The sequence below is a fragment of the Rhineura floridana genome, chromosome 6 (assembly GCF_030035675.1).
Source record: "Rhineura floridana isolate rRhiFlo1 chromosome 6, rRhiFlo1.hap2, whole genome shotgun sequence".
In the NCBI taxonomy this organism is placed as follows: Eukaryota; Metazoa; Chordata; class Lepidosauria; order Squamata; family Rhineuridae; genus Rhineura; species Rhineura floridana.
In genome coordinates, this window is record NC_084485.1 from 20,886,144 (window position 1) to 20,911,090 (window position 24,947).

The window sequence follows — 24,947 nt, forward strand, 5'->3', positions numbered from 1 at the left end:
ATCAATACACAGTGGCATGCCTAGCATCACCCAGTGAATTCATATAAGTTGACATTTGAACCCATAACTTCCTGGCACACGGGTCTTGCTTTTTACTGTGCAGCACCAGCACTTTATTCCATTTGTGTAGCTCTCCAGAAAATGTTTTCTAGGACAGTGTTAGACATATTAGGTTTCCAACTTTAAATAGTAGGGTATGCACGACCTTGTTAGCACCAGTTATAAATAGCCCCCTAGTAAACTATATTACAACCCAGCTTGCAAATTCTAAAGTTTCTAAATGGGATGTTGCTATTATGGGTAGGGATGAAAGGTCAGGAGTTAATGACTTCTCTGGTCCATAGCTGAAGGAAACTACAGACATTTCTGGTACAACGTCTGTCTTCAGTTTATATTTTATGACTTCTCTTCTATCCCAATATATTTTTAATTTTTTAAAAATGTGTCCGTTTATGGGATACACAAAATTTATGCCAGGCCACTGAATGCTCATTTAAATAAATAAAAAAAAGAATAAAATAAATTCACAATTCATTCTTTCCCCTATCACTGTAGAATTTTGAGTGTGGCCACTAAATAGTGTATTAAAAAGTCAGAGCATATTTATAGCTGGATGTGCTTCATTGAAGAAATTAATAATTCCCCAAGGGAACAACCTAAACAAAGCATTCTTCCTTCCCTTTTAAAACGCTGCAAAGAAGCAAATGGCAGAGGTTTATAAAATGATGAGTAGTTGGGAAAGAGCTAGTATTCTCCTCTCATATAACACCAGAAGTTGGGAGAGGCACCTTATGAAAGTGATCTGCAGAAGAACCAAGACAAACGAAAAACAGTTCACGCAATGCTTCACTGACATATGGAACTCGCTACCACAAGATGCGTCAATAGTCAATAGTTTAAAATGGTTTAGACTGAGGGAGTATCCTCTAGGCTGGAAATTAATGCAGGCTGTTGGGTTCTTCCTTGCTTGTGACATTCCCAGAAGCATTTGGCCGACAACATTTTTTTTTAGTCTTGCCCATCAAGGCAGGCCTTATGTTCTTTAACTTACAGCACTGACATGAGGCTAGGTAGTTTTAACAGCTACGCAGCGCACATAAAACTCACCACAAAGCCTTTTGTCCCACAACCACTGACCTTATTCTTTGAAATAATTCATTTTATTTATTTATGAATAAAAATTGACCTGGCCTTCTTCACCATAAGGTCTCAGGGCAAGTTACAATAATATAAAATTATAAAAACAGAAAAAAATGTTCCAGCCAGAACAGAACAGTATCAGTGATAGGCAGAAGCATATACTTAATGAAAACTGTAATCCTCAGGGCTTGTAATGGGATACAGTGGCCTGGGCTGCATGTGTGGTCAAGAACTGGAAGCACCATATGCCGCATGAATGCAATCCCACCATCCCTAGCAATGAAAATCAAATTGCACAAGACAGCTGAATTGCCTCCTTCCAGATACAAATATATACATCAAAAACAAAAGACAGACATGTTACGTTTCTCCATGAGAAACATTGTGATTCTATACATTCTTATCTAAAGGCCCAAATAATTCCAGAAAACAAGTTCCACAGGAGGAATTTGTTCCTTCCTCTAAGGAAAGAGCCATTACTACCACTTTACACAAGCCTCTTGCATTGAGTGTAAGGCTGTGTACATGCCATCCATTTAAAGCAAATCCTCCCCACCCAAAGAATTCTGGGAACTGTAAAAGGTTCTGGGAAATGTACATCTGAAGGGGTTAAACTACAGTTCCCAGAATTCTTGAGGGGCAAATGTAGTTTAAGCACAAGTAAGTTGTTTGAAAAGAACATAATGCACTACAGGTTAGTCATGAGGAATTCATAATGGTGAGAGGGGGAACTAGCTATCAGCTAGGATGTGGTCAATAGCAAAAACATAAATATCACAAAATATACTTCATATATATATATGCCCTATTATATTGTTATGAGGAATTTTACCACACTCCATTTTGAAGTTAAGTACTCCATATCCACAGATCCTTGCATATAGCAGCAGTGCCCATGCAACGATGCTCAAGAGTGGAACAAGTTCTAAGTTTTGGCTTGTAAGGGGGAGGCTACAAAGTAAAGGAAGTTCAGCAAGTTTTTAAAACGTTTAAGGAACTGTTCTAAGATCATAAACCTCGGAACCCCTTACTCTTGTGCAGTGTTTCCAAACTGTGTTTTCAGAGAACTCTCAAGGTGTCTCAGTTTTAAAATAATTAATGACAGAAAAGCTTCCCTAAAAGATCGATTGCTCACCACTATTCATCTTCCCCTGAAATGCAGTCAAAGGGGAGCTATCTCATGGTTGAAGCAGGCATGCACCCTAGAACAGCCTTTCCCAACTTTTGGGTCCCCAGATGCTGTTGGACTACAACTCCCATCCAACCCCAGCTAGCATGGCCAATGGTCAGGAACGATGGAAATTGTGGTCCAGCAACATCTGAGGACCCAAAGGTTGGGAAAGGCTGCCCTTGAATATCAAGGCAGAAGTGAACTCCAGCGACCGTGAAGTGAAGAACGGATCCCTAGAATATACATTTTTTTTGTGGCAGGTAAGTCAGTGTGATATGGCACTTGATTTCCTTTAAAATAATAGTCGACTTGGAGGCACATAACAACAACAAGCTAACAGACCAGTCGGGACAGACGGTATTTATCACAACACACGTTAAGAATAAGATACAAGTAACAATTCTAGGTAATCTGTCTCCCTTTTGGTTTGTCTTGCTACAGACCAGACTCTGTCAACCTTTATTATTATTATTGTTGTTATTATTATTAATAATAATAATAATAATAATAATAATAATTATTATTATTATTAATAATAATAATTATTATTATTATACATAACAACAACGATTTATATTCCCCCCTTCCTCCCCGAACCTGATCCCTTTGGGATGGTTAGAACTACAACTCCCATCAGCTTATACTAATACTAATGGGATTTAAGCATCTGCGACAGAGGCTCTGACTCTTTCCAGTAGCAACAACTCTCCACAGTGTATTGCAGGGAGGGTATTATACATGTCAGAAGTGACCCCCCATGCAAAGGGGATGCAACTTTTTGTTCTTTCTTCCATCATTGAATACAGCTCTTGGCAGTTTTGATACAGTTGTCCACCTAGCCAGCATAGGCTTTTGTATCCATGATTTTTAAACAGGAGAAAATAACCTGTGGGGTAGGGTGGGAGAGAATACTTAACTATATACACAACAAGGAATCTTGCTAAGACAAGGATTTCTAAAGCTGTATGTGTAACTGTAAGATTTAGTCGACATTCTTTATCTCTGCAGACGTTTGTAATCAAGCCAACATCAGTATAATTTTATCCTAAGAATGTTGTGGAATGGAAAGCCAGAAGTATGTGCAAAATTGCTGTTTCTGGAAGGTCTTTGTTGAAAAATGTTCCTTGGAAAAATGAAAATCTTGACACTGCACACAGAAAATAGCACCCCCATGCCTTAAATATTTGCCTCTTAAGATTTCAAGGATTCCAAATGCCAGCTATACCTTTTTCTTTCATGCATGTTACACAGTACCTGGCGTGCTATGGTTGCTTCATACCATTCTGAGTTAGATCCTACGCCCACACAGTCCATGACAGTGGTTTCCAAACTGTTTTTGCCCCATGGACCACCTGAAAATTGCTGATTGTCTTGGCAACTACTTAATGATTTTTCTGCCTGTTGTAGCAAACTGTAACGTGCTGTGCTAGATGCTGTATGATTTTAAATTGTTTTTCTATTGCTTCTTTTATATTTTATACTGTGACAATTTACATTCCATAGAATTAAAATTCTAATACAGGAAAAATACAATATAAAAAATAAAAGCAGCACTAAATATAATTAAAAATCAATATGAATATTTCCTATGGATGCCGTGGACCACCTTAATTTTTTTTTAAAAAAATATTTATTAGATTTATATCCTGCCCTTCCTCCCAGTAGGAGCCTGGGGCGGCCAGTTTGGGAACCCCAGATCACACCATTACTTGTCATGCTGGTCATGTTCACGTTACCATAAGCTGCATGGGGAGAGTGCTATGGAGCTGCTACCTGGGTCAGACAGTACAGGAATCAGGTCTGTCTGAACACATGGTCCACTCTACAAGCCACGCAGCTATACTTGCCTTTGCCAAGCTCGTGCCCTCCTGTCATTTTGGACAATAACACCCATCAGCCCCAACCAGCACAGCACAGGTTGGTGAAGACTGACCTATACCATAAGAGTGCACAAAAAGCAGTCAAACCACTTTCACTTGGAACACAGGAATTGTGTTGCAAAGGCTTTTTTTTTTTACAGAGTGAATCATAGAGGAGAGGGGAAAAAGAGGAGAGTTATTTCCAGTCAAAAGCAAGGAAACAGTGCATGTAATGAAACCATAATGAAAAACTTAAGCCACAATTTTTACATTCAAACAGGAAAGGGAAACATTAAAAAAAAACTGAACATAATTAAAAGGTGCAGGTGCCAAATTTAGAATGCTGTGCATTGTTCTATAGCTTATTTACCCTGGATGGATTAATCCATTCCACTGAAGCCTGTTTGGTACACAGCCTCTGCTTAGGAGGAAGTGTCCCACCCAACTCTGCCTTTGCCCCAACTTAAAGACTCTTCTTTGCAAGAATACAATAGAAATACCAAGAGACTTTTCTACATACAAAAAAACCCACCCCACCCTCAACAAAACACGTTTTGTCAGCTCACAGTTCTGCAGAGTGGGCAGAATTCAGGCTCAAAGAATCTACTTTGTTTTTATTAGAACTCCCAGGTCCACCAACTGGAGGCAGGTGCCAAAGAGCGGCTCTTTGCACACAGACAGCCTTGTAATTAGTTTTTAGTAACAGAACTGAGTTCTCAGTCCAGTTACACAAGCATCCACTCTGGATCTCTCTGCCCCACAACTTTCTACACATCAGCAACCTAATTTAGAAGCCTTTTTGTTTTTGCAATTGTTTTTCGTTAAAACCTGAGAATCTGGAAATCTTGCACATCTACTGCAAATCAGAGATTTACCAGCAGATCCTGATGTACCTGGTGCCCATCTTAAGGGACTGCTACCTAGAGATGTGAAGGCCTGGAAAAACAGGGGGGGGGGGATGGGGAAAAACTGTTGTCGGAAAAACCGATTTTTTCCATACCCCATACCTCCACAAGCCATTCCTGTCTCCCCCCAGAATTTTTCCAGGCATTCATATCTCTATCCTATCCATTTGGCCTCACAATTCTAAAGACATAATAAAAAGGTGAGGAGCGGTCTCTCACCTGTCAGAGGCAGAAGCAAACCCTCATAGCAAAGTGTTAAGTGCAACTCAAAATGGCAACCAACCAATATAATTCTACCAATATTATTTATCAAATAAGAATTATTGCCCGATCTATTTTGGCTACTAGCAGACTTTGGGACAAGCACAGAGATGAGTGGGTTTCAACAACAACAGAACAAACACACACAAATAGCCACCCACACAACTAGTATGCACAAGCTTCAATACTCCTACTTGCTTAGGTTTCAGTTTCATCTGTTTTGATTTTAAAACAGGATTAACATTTTTAGAACTGGATTCCCCAAGTGGGTTGTCCTATTTGTGCACGGAATATACATGTAGTTCCATGGAGGAACCGTATTTATGCATAAGAGCTGGGGCAGAATTGGGTAGGGGGCCTATCTGTACAGTGGTAGAAATGTCTCTAGCACCCATTCATTTTCTGCAAACCTGCTTGGAGGGGAAAGCAGAAATAATGGGTTATAGTATCTCAGCCAGAAGCCTTAGCAGCAGCTTTTACAGAAAAGGACCCCCCACCCAAGTCTGAAGAAGCAGGAAAGGATGCAAATTTCAAAGGCATGATGTTGTAACTTCCAGGATCGTTTGCCCAAATTTTGGACAGCCAACAGTTCTGTAAGACACTGCTTAGTTTTAAACCAGAAAGGGTGGAACTCCCTACTCCGTATTATTCACAGAGAGATCTCTGAACAATGAAAAAGGCAAATGTGTGCACTAAAACAAAGAGGTTCAAACACTTAAAAATACAGCCCAATGTCCCGCAGCAAGTTCCAGAAGTTTCAAGATATTTAATATAGCATTAGATTCCACAATCTGTTCATAGCTTCAGAGTTTAAGGCACAAGAGACAGCCTGACCTCCAGATAATAGGCTCAGACATCCATCCTCAGTGGATTTCAACTGCCACTAGCCCCAGCCTGCACAGTCTTGTCCCCCTGGAATTGATGGGATTTGTAATCTAAAACACTTGGGAGGGCACAAGGCTGGCAAAGGACAGTAGTTATGAGCTGGCATACCTGCAAAACTGAGTTAGTCCTTTGTGATATTATTAGACATTAATCACAAGTCAATGCGCTATATAAGAAAAGCACATCTCAGATACAAAACACATCAGATTTAGCACAAAATAAGACACTTCATTCTGGTGAACACAATAAAACATACTACAATTCACATGTATACCTGTCCACTGGCATGAGTATCACATAGTTGAGAAATGCGAGCACGGATTTTCAGGAGCCAGCAAGCACCCAGGGATACTGAGAACTTCCTCTGTTACCTTGCCTTGCTCATGAGAAATAAGAATGGACTGGAGGAAGATCAACACTTTTCTTTCCTTAATAATGTTATTTGTTATTTAGTTTAATTTTTGTAAATTGTATTGTTTTCAGTGATGTATTTTTATACTTGTGTTTATTTTTCTTTGTAAGCCGCCTTGAGGGCCTTTGGCCAAAAAGCGGGGTATAAATAATAACAATAACAAATCCGTAAAACTAACTCCATCCAAAACAGCACCTAACACTCACATGGCTGATGATACGAAACAGTGTTTGCTAGGCACTGAAATTATTTCACAGTTGGTGCCAGGCAAGCCTCTCTGGGCAGATGGTTCCATAAATGGGAGCGGGGGCAATAGCTGAAAAGGGCCTCATCCTTGCTGCCACCCTCCAAACCTCCTTGATAAATCAATGGCCTGAAAAGGGGGGAAGGAAGGAGGAGTATTTTCTGTTTAAGAAAACCTTTTCTCAGCCCTGCCCCACATTCCTACTAGTTGGCAACGGCCACGGAAATGGATATTTACACGCCTGACGTGGTAACATCTTCCAAACATATCTAGTGTGCTTGACCACTTAACTAAAACATTATGGTCAGGTAAGCAAGTCTCCATCTCCATTAGGCATGCAGCATTGGGCAAGCCTCACTGGGCCCAATGTTATTTTTGTCCACTTCAGAGTTATGTAGCATGTGTCCTGCTGGCTTTACTAAATGAGGACTCCTCCTCCACAGAAAGACGTGATAAAGCAGGTGTGGGGAGCCCTTAGCCCTCCAGACGTCGCAGAACTACAACTCCCATGATCCCTGGCCATTAGCCAAGCTTGCTGGGGCTGACAGAAGCTGTAGTTCAGCTACGTCTGGAGGGCCACAGCTTCCTCACACTTGCACTAAAGCAGGTGATCTCATGGAGTCTCTTCGGCCTCATCACTGCGAAAGCTGCCTCTTCCCCCCCCCCCTGGCTTCCTTTGTACTGTTGTTCAATTGGCCAGCAAGGCCTAGAGTTCCTTCTAAGTTCCTTCTCACATTCTGCTAGAGGGAGAGTCTTCAACCTTTCCAGACCAGAGACCTATGTTCAACCTGAACACAAATGATGGAAATATAAAAGGCAGTGGAACAACCCACTCACCCCCACAAAGGAGGCTCCAAAAACCCTCCAAAATTAAGAGCCAAATGCCTGGGAGAACAGACATGTTTTTGCCTGGCACCTAAGATAGATAATGATGGTGTCAGGTGTGCCTCCGCTGGGGAGAGTGTTCCACAGAAGGCCCGTTCTCATGTTGCTACCCTCGAAGGCAGTGAGCAAGGGTTAAGCAATGCAGGTAGCCAGAAGCAACCATGATTTCACCTGCCCGGTTCTCTCTTCATTGCAGATTTTGGGAGGTGGAGGAGAGGGGGTGGGGAGGTCCTTACCATGCTAGGAAGACTCAGTCCACCCTGCATGCAAGAAGAATGTGTTGGCGAAGTCACAGGCTCCGGAGACCCTCAGATAAGAACCTCTCTTGCTGGCTTTGGAAGGTCACCAGAACCTGGCTCAGAGTAGAGAACTAACAATGCCTGATCCCAAATTTTTCTCCATGTACAAGAGCAAGCTAACAAGGCCAGACAACTGTTTTGGGTCCCTGGCTATAAGACCCACACTCAAAATGATTTGATGTTCATTCTTTTACTAGGAACCAACAATACATTCCCACTTAAATCTACAAGATCTACATGTGTACCTGCAACAGCCCCACATAAGTGGAACACAGGAAGCTGCCTTATACAGAGTTGAGACAGAATTGGTCCATCTAGCTCAGTGCTGTCTGCACTTACTGGCAGCAGCTGTCCAAGGTTTCAGGCAGGGGTTTCTCCCAGCCCCACTTGGAGATGCTGGGTGTTGAACTTGGGACCTTCTGCATGCAAAGCAGATGCTCTGCCGCTGAGCTATGGCCCTTCCCTATGTGAAGACCACAGAAAATAGCTTTTAAAGGGGGAGGGGAAAGAAAATAAGCAGAGAACACAAGGATGGTTGCAGACATGTATTGTACCATTCTCTCTTTGCAAGAAAAAAAAAGCATTGTTCAGTATAATGATTTTAACAGTTCTGGTTGCGTACACAACTTTATTTGACACAAGCGCTCAAAGACAGCCCTGTACAGAAGCAGGGAAAGCAATAAAGGGGGTTTCTGTTTACTAACCACTAGCATCTCTGGCTGCTTATTATTCGTTCCCAGCACAAAAGCTGAAAGGGCAGCAAGCCACCCAAATGGGATGGCACCCATCTTGGGGAGAAGTCTGGATTGTTTTGATCCGTACAATGTATTCAGAAAGGCAATCCACTGAAGGAAGCAAAATACAACTTGAACTCTGCCAGATTTTTTTTTTATGCAGTGCTTGATGAAAACTGTTTGTCCAATATAGGTTTGAACACATAGCCGATGACAGATGACTCATCTAACAGATGAGATTAACAGGCTATAGCAGCAAGATCATGCACACTTACTCATAAGTTACTCCCCACATAACTCAGACTTAGTACGTCCCCCCAACCCATCTCCAAAAAGCCACTAGATAAAAGTGAGAACCTATGAAAATTCACAGGGGGGGGGGAAGGGTGTTCCCAGAGGAAGCTCCAAAACCCAATCCCCCCCCCATTTTGGCAATGAAGGAGGCACTCCACTCCACTGACCAAAGGATCCTTTTTTGGTGGGCGTTTAGGGGGTGGTGGAGTAGTTTGGACTCCCAGCATCATGCACCGCAAGACTTGCCCTCAGAAACCCACTTCCCTCACTTTTGGTGACAGGGTAGGTCCCCTTCACCAGAAACGAATGGGTGGGAAGATCCCAAGTCTTTCTGACTAGCACCCTTTTATGGTGATTAAGCTAATGCTTGCTTTGTGCTGAAATTCCACTCCTCCACCCAAACCAAGGCTGTGCAGTGTCCTCATCTGCAGAGACTGTTGCTCAGGAATATGCACAACCTTTGTCTATTATAGTTTATTTATCTAACACAAATTTAATCCATTTTCATATCAGACTGATGACTGGTGATATACACCATACCTTGCACATAAAACAGATAAAACCTTTTTAAACATTTGCTCTATTAAATCTGTTAAATGCCTAAGTGTTTTTGTTTGGTGTCTAAATGACAGCAATGCTGGTGCCAGGCAAGCCTCTTTGGGGAGGGCATTCCATAACTAGGGTGCTATTGCCAAAAAGACCTCTCCTTTCTAAATTTTCTCTGCATCCCTAAGGAGGTACATGGAGAAGGGACATGGCAAATGGTGTTAAGGAACAGGCCAGTAAATACAGAAGCAGGTGCTTCTTCAGGTATTTGTGAAGGGGACAGCAGCGTCATTCAACCCTCTAACATTTTTCAGGGATAAGGAGAGATTCTGCCCTTCCCAACTTCAATTACACCCCCCCCAGCAAAATGTCCCACACTTGGATATCCTACTTTATGGATAAATGAAAAGTGTGTGCGTCTCAAAATAAATGGCTTTTGTTGCCCTAATTTACTGTGTTTCTAGTCATTTCATGGAAATGAAGTCTTCAAAAATATATAATTACATTTTATGGTGAAAGGAGGCACAATTTAAGCCTTCTTTCTACACCATCAGCTCAGTACTGTCAATCAAAAGGCAGTTTGATGCATCCCATAATATTCAATTTGTTTACACTGCATACATGCCACCTTTTCAAAGCAAAGAACAAAGTTAACAATAAAATTTACAGTCAATTTTAACAAGATAATCGCTATAAACAGCAGCAGACAAGCTACTTAGAGCATTCCAAACCATCTCTACTCTGAAGTAAATCCTATTGCATCCAATGGGACTTACGTCCAGGTAATTGGGTTAGGACTGCAGCCTTAATTATTAAGTACAAGACAGCAGGGCTTTGCAAAGTCTTGCAGGAAAGAGTTCCACCAAGAACACCTGTGCAGGAAGCCTTGTATAGATCTGACCTATCTCTTGGCGTATTGGCAGCACTTAAAACCACCCCACCACTGGCAGAAAATGTTAAACACTTTAGAGGCTAAAGCCAGCATTTACGTGTACATTAAATTTCTATCTTATATGTCCTCCCAGGAACTCAGGGAGGTATACATGCCAAACCAGATGGTCTCCTGGCCATGCACTGGATGGGAGAACGAAACTTGCCTAGCTTCATCAAGATACATCTTGTGTCTTCAGATCAATGCTGAGTAGTAACACTAAAGAACACACACACACAAACAGAGCAAGAGCAGGTGCTGGAGTACTGGTGCCCACCTGCTCCTAGGGGGCCTTGTCAGGAGGTGGGTCACTGCTTGCATGTTACCTACTCCCTCACAAACAGATGGTGACACACGCAAAGCATTTTATGAATGCCAATGCCTTCTACATGGGAACAAACTTCAGACTGGAATATGCAGGATTTTATCAAGCCCTAATAAACACTTTCAGAATACATAAAAAAGCCTTTGCACTACTATTCTGGTTTGAGGATTCTTCACACTTTACTGCTGACACAAGAACATTCATTAGGTGGCTCCCTAGTTCTTAAACACTGCACTACAGCATGGTCAGCCATCTTGCGGCATGGGAGGCACAAGCATCACAGATTATGGCGCACCTGGACATGAGCAACGAAGGCGATCACAGCATGATCAGATATGCATCCCTGCAAATGGTTGGTCAGCAGTTTACCATCAAGATTTCATGTTAATTGTAGCTTCATTAGAAGTTTTAAGCAACTGTGCTGTGTAGTTACCATTAGCAGACCACTACTGAGGAAACATTGCCCTTAAGTGCATGCTACTACCTCTGCACGAGTGATAAAATATTCTTGCAAGCTGTAATCAGCACTAGTGAAATGTAAACTAATGGTGGTGCCTTGCATTAAGATACTTCCTCCTTTGGAACCAATTTCATTGTCCAAGCATGTGGTAAGGCAGGTGGGTAGATGGCAGACAATCGTCCCCAATTCAGGTTGTGGCAGACAACCTAAGCTAGAGTCTGCTTGGTGCTGGGACAGTTGCAAGGATGGGGCTTGGTCTATGTACCATATATTAGCAGTGTGTATCCCTTTCTGTTCCCACACAGACCCCTTAACAACCAAATTTAAAAGTTATGTCTTCATTGTTAAGAAACTGAATATGCAAACTTATTTGGTAAATTTCACATACCGTATATTCCGGCGTATAAGACGACTGGGCGTATAAGACGACCCCCAACTTTTCCAGTTAAAATATAGAGTTTGGGATATACTCGCCGTATAAGACTACCCCTGCTTATGACATGCAGGTACTTAGCAGGAAAACTGTCACTTATAAACATTAATATTTGGATTGTCCAGTTGTTTTGTTTTTGTGCCTAGGAATTACCACCAAAAACTGGGGAAAGATGTGAGAAATCTTTTTTTTAAAAGCAACATTAAATGCCTAGACTCTAGTTTCCAACACTATGGAGTATTTATTGATTGATTAAGAGAATTTATATCCTGCCCTTTTGCTGTTAAAAACAGAGCTCAGCACAGCTTACAAATATAGTAAAAACAATAAAAATACACAATCAGAGAAAAACAAGCCAAAATGTTAGGAAAAGGAGTCTTTCACACCACATGCTCAGTTCTAAATACTGTTGCAGCAAGTTTTACAAGTTCCTCCAGTATTCCACTGGTGCAGGCACTCAGACATTCAAAGTACTGTATGTTTCTTAGGTTTTATAAAAGCAAAGCTTTGCTTAACTCAAAATTTGTTCTCCCTTTGATAACCACATCTACACAGGTTCCACCTCCATACTCAAAATGAAACTGAGCCTGGAAGTGTACAACAACCCCACACATACCTTGCTAATTCGATTATCAATGCCAGGATGTCTGTCTTATCGACTACTCTCCTGCTCCCCCCCCCCCCCAGTCCTGGGCTCAGAAAGAAAATAAATATCTGGTCCTCTTCAAAGTATTGATAAGCCTCTTGTTTTAATTGAAATAATAATTATAAATTCTTGTTCTTATCATTAATGGGAGTTAATTATCCTGCATATGCTGCTGTTGCTTCTATGGCTGTAACGGAGTGAGGTTAAAGATAAGTGAAATGCAAATAGGAAAAAAAAATACAGAAGGCAGTAACACTTTCCTAAATGTAATACCATACCAACCACAACAAGATTCCTATAAGGCAAAAAACTAAGCATCTCACAACCAGTCAGGATTCCTAACCAAAAACCAAAAATATGATAAATGAAGAAATATTTATATAAGCATAACTATCAAATATATTTATTATTTACACAAACTGTAAAGATATTTATAGTGCAATCCTAAATTTATTTATTCAGAAGCAAGTCCCAGCGTATTCAATGGGGCTTACTCAAACAGGGACAGAAATGCAACCTCAAGTGATAAGCAACTTCATTCACACAACCCAAAATTCTGAATCATGCCACTTTACACTGTTTTGCAACTGTTTATATTTGTTTTTATGGTTATTGGATTTTAAATGGCTTTATTTCTTGTTGTGAGCTGGCTTGGTTTCCAACCCTACCTCACAGGGGTGTTGGAAAGACTCCATACACACACGCACACACTGCAGATGTATAAATACATACAGCCCATATAATAGTTTATTGTCAAACCAATTGGTCATTGCAGAAAAATCAGCATTAGTTTTTAAAAAATCAGTATTAGTTTCCTACAGAATAAAAACTGCAATACCTAAGTAAGCCCTGCCTACTTGCTTTAAAATAGGACTGGGGGGGGGGGCAGAAAGAGAACACAAACACAATTCTTTTTTACATTCACTCCAAAGTCCCATTGATTTTCAGCACATTCATAACCATGTCTACTCAAAAGTAATTCCTACTGAATTCAATAGGATTTACTCTGGACATATGGGATTAGCACTGTTTTTACCCCCAAAAGCAACTATTGGGAAGGTTTTCAAAACACTGCCCAGGATCTGACTCCTACACACAACAGGGGGAAAAATTGAAATGTATATACCTACCCAATTTATGAGATTTTCAGATAAACAGGAGGGGAAACCACCATTTTCTGGCCTCGCAATGAAGTTTTGCAGACACTGCCACCAAACAAACACTTCACTGATTGGCTGAAATCCTGAACGGGCGGGGTTAAAGCTACGAAGTGCTATACAGTAGTTTAAAAAAAGATTTAACCGGGGGGGGGGGGATGCCTGACGTTTTTATATATATCTCGAGAATCGCACCACCTAGAAACTTAATTTTTTTTTTAAATGAAAGCTGAGAATCCGGGCCACCTAAGGGGCTAGCCGGGCGCCGGGTGGCATGCTTAGAATCCGGGTAAAACCCGGCTATCCGGGCAATATGGCAACCCTAATAAGACGACACCCGGCGTATAAGACGACCCCTGACTTTGGAGAAGATTTTCCAGGGTTAAAAAGTCATCTTATACGCCGGAATATACGGTATATTGGGTGGGAGTCTCTCTCCTTCTGTATCCATATGCATATCTATATGCAGCAGACTTCAGTTGTGCATAAAATATATTTGAGACTGCACATGCTCTGCATGCACACCCACAGAAGAGAACTCCCTGCCAAAGAACCAAAATCTGTACCAGTAAAAGCCAGATTCTGTAACCTTTCACAAATTTTCCAATCTCCATACGTTCAGTGGAGGTAGAATACATGTATTTACAGGGTAAATGAGAGATAGATGGAGCACCCACGCTCTACTTCCAATTGCCAGAAATGCTATTTCAGACTGCCATATGTTTCTAAGGTGTCATTAGCTGTTGCCTGAACACTTTCAAGCCTATCCACAGGAACCATGAGGTCTAGACACTAGCTCCTTCCTTTTACAAAGTAGAAGAAAGCCAAGATTCTCAGGATGCACTTGCACACTACAACAGTGGAAATGCATAATTCACATAAACCCGGAGATATGCTGTGGAATTGAATCAGTAAAAAATAATCAGGTAATTCAATGGCTAACTCACAGGTGACTGGAGCTCGTTACCGCTGCTGACACTACCTTCTGAAAAAATTCAGACACTGCGGAGGGGAATTTAGCAGCCACCAAAAAATCTTTCTCAAGTGGGAAATAGAAGAGGCTCCCCCGAGTAATTTACATGCATGTGCCACTCTGCCTTCTTCTGTGTTGCTAGTCTGTTCTAAATACCTAGAACTGCACAGTTGTTTCCACCATAAACACCTCTTTGAAAGGCGTTTCAGATGTTACTATAAAAGTTCTCTGATCTCAGAAAGCTGGCACACTCAGGTTCCTAAACCTTGAAAAATCTGGAAATTATGAAGAATGTCTTTATAGTATTCCACATTCAGCTTTTCCCCTCCTCCATAATAAAACTAATCTGTAACCAGGGACACACTGTTAGTGTGTCACTGTTTTTAAGAAGGTTAAAACTGAGTCTCATGTATGGCACCAGCATTAGAATCCTTCAGCAAATTCTTGTTATACAAAAGATGTGTGCTCCTGGGAACATATATAGGACTCAAAGTGACCGCACAAAGGCCAGTCCCATTGCCTTCATTATCAGGGAATGATCCATGTGACTCTAGCAGAGTGCACCATGTATGCAATGGGATAGCGACTGTCAACTGAGCAGCCCTTATCAACCATACTATAGACCTATTGTCTGAACCCAGACTTAAGATTCCACTATACAATCTAACTTCTGAAGGATGAAAACTACAATTTGCTTACTCAGACAAGTGTGTCTTTAAAAACGCTGAGGCTAACAGACAAAAAGCTAGTATGTATTATGTTTTCAAAATGCAATCATTTTTGTGACAACCCCTTGATTTGACGATATATATTTGATTTTGAATATTCTTGCTTAGCAACAGAAGGGCTCTTGTCAACACCAGGTAGCTGGAAGAAACAGTTGGTGAGAGAACAAATTGCAATTTTCCTAGTCTGCTGCCCATGAGACGCAGTCTTTAAAAGGCAGGCTCCTGACGTTACAGTTGGCACCCATGGACTGTACTAGCACATCGTACCCCCAACCTTTACATTAGATGGGACAGAGATCCAACCAAATTAAATGAGAAGCGGGTGATGCTGCAGTAGGCAAAACTCTATTTTAGAACAGCACCACTGGAAGGAGACAAGATTATTACAGAGGAAATAAACTGCACTCTCTGGCTCTTTGGACATTTTACCCCAAGATGTGGATCATGGGTGGGCAAAAGGTAGATGTGATTGCTGGATGGTTTGCAGGAGGTGTGAAAGTTTCCAATTCCTAACATGCTCCTGTGTGCCAACCTAAGTTAGGCTGTTAAAAACCCCAACCTGTTGTAACTCAGATGTTCCTGCCCAAGAGCTCATCCCAGCATATGGCATCGATTCTCCTCATTCAACCACTATTTTGCATCTCATTCCACACCCAGAGCACTTATTGTGCATCTGGCTTTGGAAAGTGGATCTTGGGGTGCCGAAGTAGATACAGAACCACAGACAAAATCAACTCAAACGGCATCACTCGCTAAAGCAGACAAAACGCAGTTACATATTTTTTTCCCTTGCCAAAAAATAGCCACAACACACACACAAACTCTATATACTCACGCCCCACAGGTGGGTAACTTCTGAGCCCACTCCTGCTTTCATTTAACACAAAAATGCAAAAGCTACCAAAAATAAAATGGTCAAGTAAGCCAACCACGATCCAGAAAAAGGGACAAATAACTCCCTCCAGCCGAGCTATCCAGCTTAACATTAGGTTATTGTTTGGTGGAGCTTCGTTGCCACGCTATGTAGTGCCACACTCGATGTGCCTGTGCACACACAACTTCAATTATTTTCTATCAAAACATATAAACAGGGCTCCCTGGGTCTGACAGATTTAGGGCTAAAGACCCAGTCATATGTGGGCAAAATTCAGCACAAAGTGGAAATAAACACCCAAAATATGTTTGCAGATCGTCACCAGAAAAACCCCAACTTGGGAAGAATACAGATTTCCTGCCAGAGGCCATTTTGAACACACCAGGCAACCAAAGATGCAGCTCCAATTGGCAAGCAAGTTACCTACCGGCAATTTCTGACAAAACACTTATGCATGAGCAAAACCTACGTTTTTTGCCAAAGCGTAAATGAGTACTTTTAGAAAAACAACCTGAAAGCTTCCCATGATGAACATGTTCAGAAGATGGTGATATTCAATGCTAGTCCTACTCATAGCAGACCCACTGAAGTTAATAGACACGGCTAATCTGGGTTCATTAATTTCAATGGGTTTACTCTGAGCAAGATTTCGTTAAATACAAACCAGAGAATTTAAAATATTAAGCAGCTTATAAATGCTTTTAAATAAATGAATACTTTACCCTTGGTGTTTCATCTGGGGAGAGATCAGGAATGAGCACAGGTTTGAGCACTGGAAGCTGCCTTGTACCAAGTCACATCACTGGGCCATCCAGCTCAATACTGCCAAAACCAATTGGCAAAAACTCTCCAGAGTTTCAGGCAGCAGCCATTCCCAGCCTTACCTGGAGTGAGATTCAATCTTTGACCTTCTGCACGCAAAGCATTTGCTCTTCCCCATTACAGGGAAAAGAGCAAGGAAATGGGAACTCCCTGAACACAAGAGTAAAATGAAGAAACTTCCTGAATAAAATCTTGATGGCAGATACCTTGTGCAGAAGTGACAACAGAAAGACTGCCAGTTGCTTTGTTATGTATTAGTGAATTTACATGTTATGCAATACATAACATACTTGTGACATGCTACTGAATGTATTATCTCACTGCAATTTACTTTTCCATCACTGAATGTAGTATTTTATTCCAATCCTGATTTCATCCTATGTTTACTGAACTGTTGATTGTGTCTTACTTTTATGTATTGATATGTTCTGTAACAACCTTTTATCAAAACACAGGTATTTTGATAATGTGGCCTGTGAGCTGCTTTGGGCACAGTTTTACTGTGGAAAAGAGGCATATAAATAACCTAACTAGAGACAGGAGTAATTATTACAAGAAAAATGAAAGTGGATGAGTAGTTGTAGATTTCTGGTTGCCTATTTTTTTCTGTTTAATATTATTTATAATTCACCTTGCTCTCTAGCAAAAGAAAGGGCCTCAGAGTGATTTATCAATAAGCAGCCGATACACCTGGAAAGCTCAACTGTGATCTAAATTTAACCACTGCTACTGCACAATATTCTAGCACAAATATTAAACCAAGGTGGCCGCTGTATTCTTCAGTGACTTAACACTGTGCTCTTCAACAGCTGAAAGTACTAATTAAAATTACTTATCAAAACTTACTAACAAAATGCAATGTATACTGATGAGTTACCAACTGAAGCAACAAACAGCTCACTGCACCCACCAAGATGTACAGAAGCAAGACACTTTCATGCTTTGGCCAATTGCCTTCTCACAAACTTTCACCAGTTTGCACACCTCCCAATAGTGTGTCCTAAACAACTGAAACACAAACACACTGCATGCAAAAAACACAAGCAGAGAAGAGAGTTACATTGTAAACATAGCAAAAATGCTGAATATTCATGTTTGTACTGACTTCTCTGAATGTACCGTTTTCATGTTTACTCAGAAGCAAAGACCTATTGAGTTCAGTGGAACTTAACCCTTAGTAAGTGTTAGAGGTATACAGCAACGGAAAGATTAGTTTCAGACTCTGATTTGGTGATTCAGCAATGGCACCAATTTGCCTGCTTTGGAGACCACTTGCTTCAACTTGGGTCTGAAACAGAATCTTGCTTCAGAAAATCAGATGCTTAGAGCCTTCTTCTTGACTATCATTGGGAAATCAACAAATAGTTGTAACAATTTGTTGTTGGTGACGATGACAGAACTGGTCAAACGCTGCAGGCACAGTAACCCTTCTGGGCAGTTGAAGCCTGCCAAATTTCAGACAAATAGATGAAAGTGTTTTTGTTCAATATTTTTTTTAAGGGAACTGCCTGTAACAGGTAAACAATGAATCAGTCATTTAAGAGAACGGCAAATCTACTACTATAAAAGAGAATGGAACATGGGAGCTTTTGAAGCATGTTTTTTCCCCTCAAGCCCCTTTGAAATCCAGGTACCACATATTTGTTTACATTTTGTTAAGACAAATCAGAGCTGGCTGTTTAGGTGATATTTTCTGCATGTTTTGCTCCACTGGATCTTTGTCTTGCTTGCAATGTTCTCTCTATCATCTGTACTAAAATGCAATCACATCAGTAAGATCTCCTAAAGACTGAGTTATCAAATGGAATAGCTGTGTACTACAGAACACCACTATTTTCTAGAAACGTTTCATTTAATTATGGATCTTAGAATCATAGAATAGTAGAGTTGGAAGGGGCCTATAAGGCCATCGTCCAACCCCTCATCTTAATATGGAAGAACACCGTAGGGTCCTATGGTCCAAGTATGCTGTGTTTTTCCATGAAGCCTTTCCTTTGACACAACCCCCTAATCTCTATACCTTACTGCAGCCTTCCCCAACATGGTGCTTCCAGATGCTTTGGGCTACAATGCCCATTTGTCCCAGCCAACACAGCCATGTCCCCATAAGCCCCAGCACCATATGGTCATACCAGATAGACGCTGTAGTCAAAGCATCTGGAGACCCGGTTGGGGAAGGCTGTGCTACTGGAACCAAGGCCAAGTAAGTGTACCTGGAATAAAGTACTCTTCTCCTTTTACCCATGCCTGCATTTCTTTCTCTTTCCTGTGTTATCTCCAGTATATCAATTTCTAGATCAGAGGTAGTACCCTCAAGATGATGTCGGACTACAACTCCTATCAGCCATGTGCAGCAGGGCCAATGGTCTGGGATGATACAAGTTGTAGCTCAAGAACATCTGGATGATACCACATTTTTCTAGGATGTTAGCCCCTTGGAGCAGGAACATGTTTGTAAAGCACCTTTCCATGTACTCAATAACAACAATTATCAAACTGCTCCAGAGGAAACTATAACTGTAAACAGAGTTCCAACTTTTACAGGAATACCCCGCATTAACGTATGCAATGGATTCAGAATGAGCACGTAAACCGAAAATGTACTTAAAGTGAAGCACTACCTTTTTTCACTTGCACCGCCACTGTGCCACCTCTCCTTCACGCGGAGCCTCAAAGCCCCGTGCTAAAGCCTCTGCTGCTGCGCTGCCGCGCCTCCCAGCTGATTCACGGTCGCGTCTCTTTCCACCCCCCACCGAAAGGCCACAACCAAAGGTTAAGCGTCCGTTCTTGCCAAGCGAAGTATGTAAACAAGGGAATGGTGCTACTGTAAGTATGTCCATACTCGCGAGTGTCCATAAAGTGAAGGTCCGTATAGCGGGGTATTCCTGTATTAAATGCTCTTCATAAAATCAGGGTGGTCTCTGACTAAGTTGTACTCTGAGTAGTCCTGACTACTACTACTTTTCAACGGGTCTACTCTGAGTAAGACACCACCCTTGGGATGGTTTGTTGTTATGTGCCTTCAAGTCGATTTTATGGTGACCCTATGAATCAGCGACCTCCAATAGCATCTGTTATAACCCACCCTGTTCAAATCTTGTAAGTTCAGGTCTGTGGCTTCCTTTATAGAATCAATCCAGGTATTTAACAAAAAACCTGTGCTACAGCAATTGGATTTCTGCCCTCTTCTTATCCTACATGGCTCCCATGCCATTCCACAAATCTGCTCTGGAGGGTTGGGGAATCCCCAGAACAGATTTAGGGGGCATGTGGGGGAAGGAGAGGGGGAAATTATTTCATTGCACAAAGAGAAATCCTTGCACTGACAGAACAATCTGCTTAGAGCTATGTTGAATACAACCCTTACTCTTTAATTAAATGCTGTGAATAGCCAAATACTGCCCTTAATTTTTAATTAAATGCTTTGTATACAAACTGAGGGCCATTATATACCTTCAGGAGAATCAAGCGGTAAAGCTTTTCTGGGACTATAACACTTTGGGCTGTGGCTAGGGAGTTTACATGTTTGAATGCTGTACTCTCCCCATGAAATAACTCTGGAAATAGCAATACCAGAGAGAAGGTGAGGCTGATTCATTATCTACAGCATTCACATGAGGGAGCATTCCAGCATGCAATCTCCTACCTGCAGCCTGAAATGTTATAAATGAGGAAAAGCTTTACCACTTGGTTTTTCTTAAGATACAAAGTGGAAGACAATTTTTTTCCTGGTCACCCTGAGTGGTTAGTGTCTTTTGACACTGGGGTTAAAAAACAACATGTGCTATGATTACTCTGCTAACAATATAATGCTCAAGTCTTTGGCTTATTTTCCTTCACCCAGGAAAGTTTAGCCACGTTTTGCTTTGTGAAATTGATGACATAACAGAGGTGGACAGAGGTAAGCTCACCGTCTCTGCAAAGCAGAAATGTTGAGCAACAAGTAGTTTTCATTCTCCTCTCAGTGACAAGTGATAGCTTGGAACCAGCACTGCTGAAATTATTTCTGAAACATTATTCTTGATTTGGGGGGAAAAAATAGAGGTTGTTGGCAAGACAAAAATCCCAGGATGAATGTTAAAAGAGTTTCCCCTCTTTTTTGAAAGCACTGAGTTATACGGAGCAGCCATTTTCCTGCACAGGAGAAGGTGAGACAGAGTACACAAAGGTCAATATATCCACTCATAGGTATCTGCAGCCATAAGTATTGCCATTACTAGTATCTGCTGAATAAACTTCTCTCAGTGGGGAAAATTCAGGTTCTGATGTAGCTACAACCCAACAGAATGTATCTCTGATGCAAACTATTGAAGTTAACATGCTTTTAGTAGGAAAACAGCATGCCATTAAATGAAGAAAACAAAGCTCACCCCAAACTGCACAGAGCATATACAAGATGCCTATCAAATGAAGTAGTGCTGGCAAGTAAAGGCAGATCTATGTGAATGCCATAGCAATTGTTTGTACACAGAAGATCCCAGCTTCCCAGCACCTCCAATTATAGTTGGGATAGACCCATCTGAAATCCTGGAAAGTGTAACTAAGTGGACCAATGGTCTGACTCAGTAGAAGACTTTGTTTATGTTCATGGAATAAAATGGAATAAAAATAGCCTTACCAGAGATCTATGTTTACTGCCTGTCTGATTCCGTTTGGAGTACGTTTTGTCTACAACCATAGGAAGAGGATCCAATACTGCTGCGATAGCTGTTCATCAGAATTAGCAGTCGAGGAAACTCTAGCCCTCCCGGAATGATCCCCCTGATTTTCAATTTAAGGTGCTTTTCTTATGAACTGGAGTAAGAAGGTGCAAGAAAATGTAAGTTCATACACAGTGCTACTGTGAAATATTTGCTGAAGTAATCTGTATGTTTTCTCTGGCTGTGTATCAGGATATATTTTATTTGTCCATCCATCCATTTACTTAACACTCTTATTTTTTTCTGATACTGCTATTATATTGTTTGTGTTTATGCTATATTTATCTTCACATAAACTTATATCCTCAAAAAAAGTTCTTCCAACTCCACTGTACGTATGTATGGTATGACCTCTGGTCCTGGAATCAGACAGTAGAATGCTTACTCTGGTGAAGAAGAAAGGCATGTAGTTAGAGTTGATAAAAATCAACGATTTAAAAAAATAAATAAAAATAGATTTTATTGAAATCATACTTTTTAAAATTTAAATCAGATTTCAAAATTTTCTTAAAGCTATTAGTAAAAAAGACCCAAATCGGATTTCAACGTTTTCTTAAAACAATTAGTAAAAAAGAGCCTAGGTCAAAGATACGATCATGAATACTAATTATACAATTTCTAATTATATTCTATAAATATGTTAACAGCAGTTTATGGAGATGATCAGCCTTATTCTGCAGGTGGTGTACATGAAGCTCTCTCTCTCTCTCTGCAAAGAGAGAGAAGGTCAATAAATAGAGAAGTTGGGGATATGGAGCAGATCTGAACAAGGTGGTAACCCAGCTCTTAACAGTAGTAGCCTCTTCTGCAGATGGACTAATTCATTCTAAACTGAGAAATAGTTTGGGAACTGAAAAAGCAGGGAGGCTTGTATTTCTTTTCCAGACAATGAGCAAGCAAGACAAAGGTGAAAAAGAAGATTGAGTTAACTGTACCACCCAATATTTTAAGTTTCTCATGCTGACTTGGTTGAAGTTGCCTAAACTTTACTTTTTTAAGAACTTTATATTTATCTCAGAACTGAAATAGTTAACCATTCAAAACTCCATGTGCACATTTTGTTAATGTTGTTGTTGCAGAAGAAAACAATCTTATTAGTACAATTTAAAATCCTGTTTGGTGGTGGTGATTCTGGCACATAAAAAATATCATGATTAATTAAATAGCTGGAGCTTGTTCATCTCCTCAATGACTTCACAAGTTCATTCTGTTTTAGTACTAAAATGACCAATTACCTCATTTTTTGATGAAAATTAATCTGAAAACAATTCAGAATAATTCGTTAGTATGTACCTGCCTTCTTCTGAATCTGTATTGAGGTTATATTAAGCAATAATGTACGTCTACTAAAAATTATGATTAAATAGAATCTTCCTCACTAGTGATTGAAATCATTAAAATTGAGTCCTTCAGAGAAGTGATTTAAATCATGATTTAGATCAAATCAACCCTGCACGTAGCTGCCAATTTCAATGGAAAGTAGAAAAGAGAAATAGTACAACTTCTCATATGGCAGCTAATATAAACAAGCAAACACAATTCCACAGTCCAACCTTCTTCCAATTCCAGTCAAAGCCTATGAGCAACCCCACTTGAAGATGTACCAGAGAATCAAAGGCTGTGCTAGATGTTCTCCTCCATTTCCCATCTCTCCTCTCATGCAATCTCCAATCAGTCAAATGTTATTTACATAATTTATTGTACTCCCAGTGATCTTACAGAATGTGGCTTTCTCAGTCAGGGAGTTTTAGCTTTCAATTAAACTCTGGTTATGAGAGAACATGATGATTTTCAAGAAAGAGCACACCTTTCCATAATAAAAAAGCATCTTAGGATACCCAGCAATCTTCTCCATTTTTCAGGGTGGATGAGAGCCCAGTGAACTTGGAACTGCTATCCATGATGCATTATTCTTTAACAAGGTACACTTCATATTAACCAACACTAACACAAATAGTTTTGTGATATACTTTCCCTGCCCAGTTCTTCCAAGCGAATGATAAGGCTCCGCACCTCGCCTAGAATATGGATGTCTCCTACAGTCCAGAAGAAGAGAAGCAAGAGTACAAACTGAGTGCTCATTTGAACGCGCAGAACTCAGATGGTCTCAAAGTAATAACCACTCCAGTCTGCCCAAGCAGGAAAATTCTGGCCTCACCACCCCCTCCAGCTTGAGAAACACTAGTAGCTATGCATTCATTTGCAGGAAGAGCTAATAGCCCTTCTATAACTAGTCCAAACATACCAGTGGTTGCATTCCAGTTTGTAGTACATCACCAGGGTGGCAGAAAGCCAATTATCTTCCAATTTACAAACACTTCTATGACATATCACCTAGAAGCAATTATTTATCGCCAAAGGTTGGGAAGCAAATAAGCTCTTTGAAAGCCTATGTCACACACAGGTACAGCTGCCAACTTTTTTTAAATACCAATCCTACCCGCATGCTTTTAGGGGCAGCCTGAGGCTGCAATCATATCCTCTTACCTGGGAGTAAGCCCCACTGAACAGATGTGGTTAGAACTGCACTGTGACACAATGAAATTCACTAGATCAGGGATGGGAAACATATTATGAGTCTCCAGATGTTGTTCACTCCAAATCCCATCAGCCACAGCTATCACGGCGCAGTCAAGGATGATGGGAGATGTTGTCCAACAACTTCTGGAGGGCCTGATGTTCTTCACCCCCAGGACTAGATGAAGCTGTTCTGTCATTTAACTTCCATGTCAGGAAAGCTTTTCACCTGCTTAATCTTCTGCATGTAAACTATTAAAAAGCATAGGAACGGGGAAGCAGAAAGAAGAAACTGGCAACCCTATTCACAGGACACTGTACTTCTCTATGGAACTATTAACTTGAGCCACCAGAGAAAATGAGCCTGCTTCTGTTAACATAACTGCTGACCTCAAGAACAAGTCAGGAGGCTCCAAATTTGCAAGAGACTGTTTTCTTTAAAGGCTGCTATTGATACTTGCTGTACTTCACTCTATGTGCACCACAGGCATATGCATGCAAGTTCCAGCAGATCGTCACTTGGTGAAAGCACAGAAGCAGGCTCTCTCTGTGGTGGCACCCAGACTTGGTTGGAATGCCTTCCCTTGGCTGGTTTGAGATGCAGACACAGTAATCTGTTTTAAATGCTTCTTAAATACACACATTTATCCAAGCCTTCCTGCACTCTGGTTTTTTTTGTGTGCACTGTTCTTAAAAAAAATTTTTGTTGCATTTTATATGCATTTATATGGATGTTTATTACATTT

General features: G+C 40.8%; 1 protein-coding gene across 4 annotated transcripts in view; it reads right to left on the reverse strand.

The window, feature by feature from the left end:
- RAB22A (RAB22A, member RAS oncogene family) overlaps positions 1 to 24,947 on the reverse strand; it is a 117,077-nt gene that overhangs the window by 25,874 nt on the left and 66,256 nt on the right. The window lies entirely within an intron of this gene.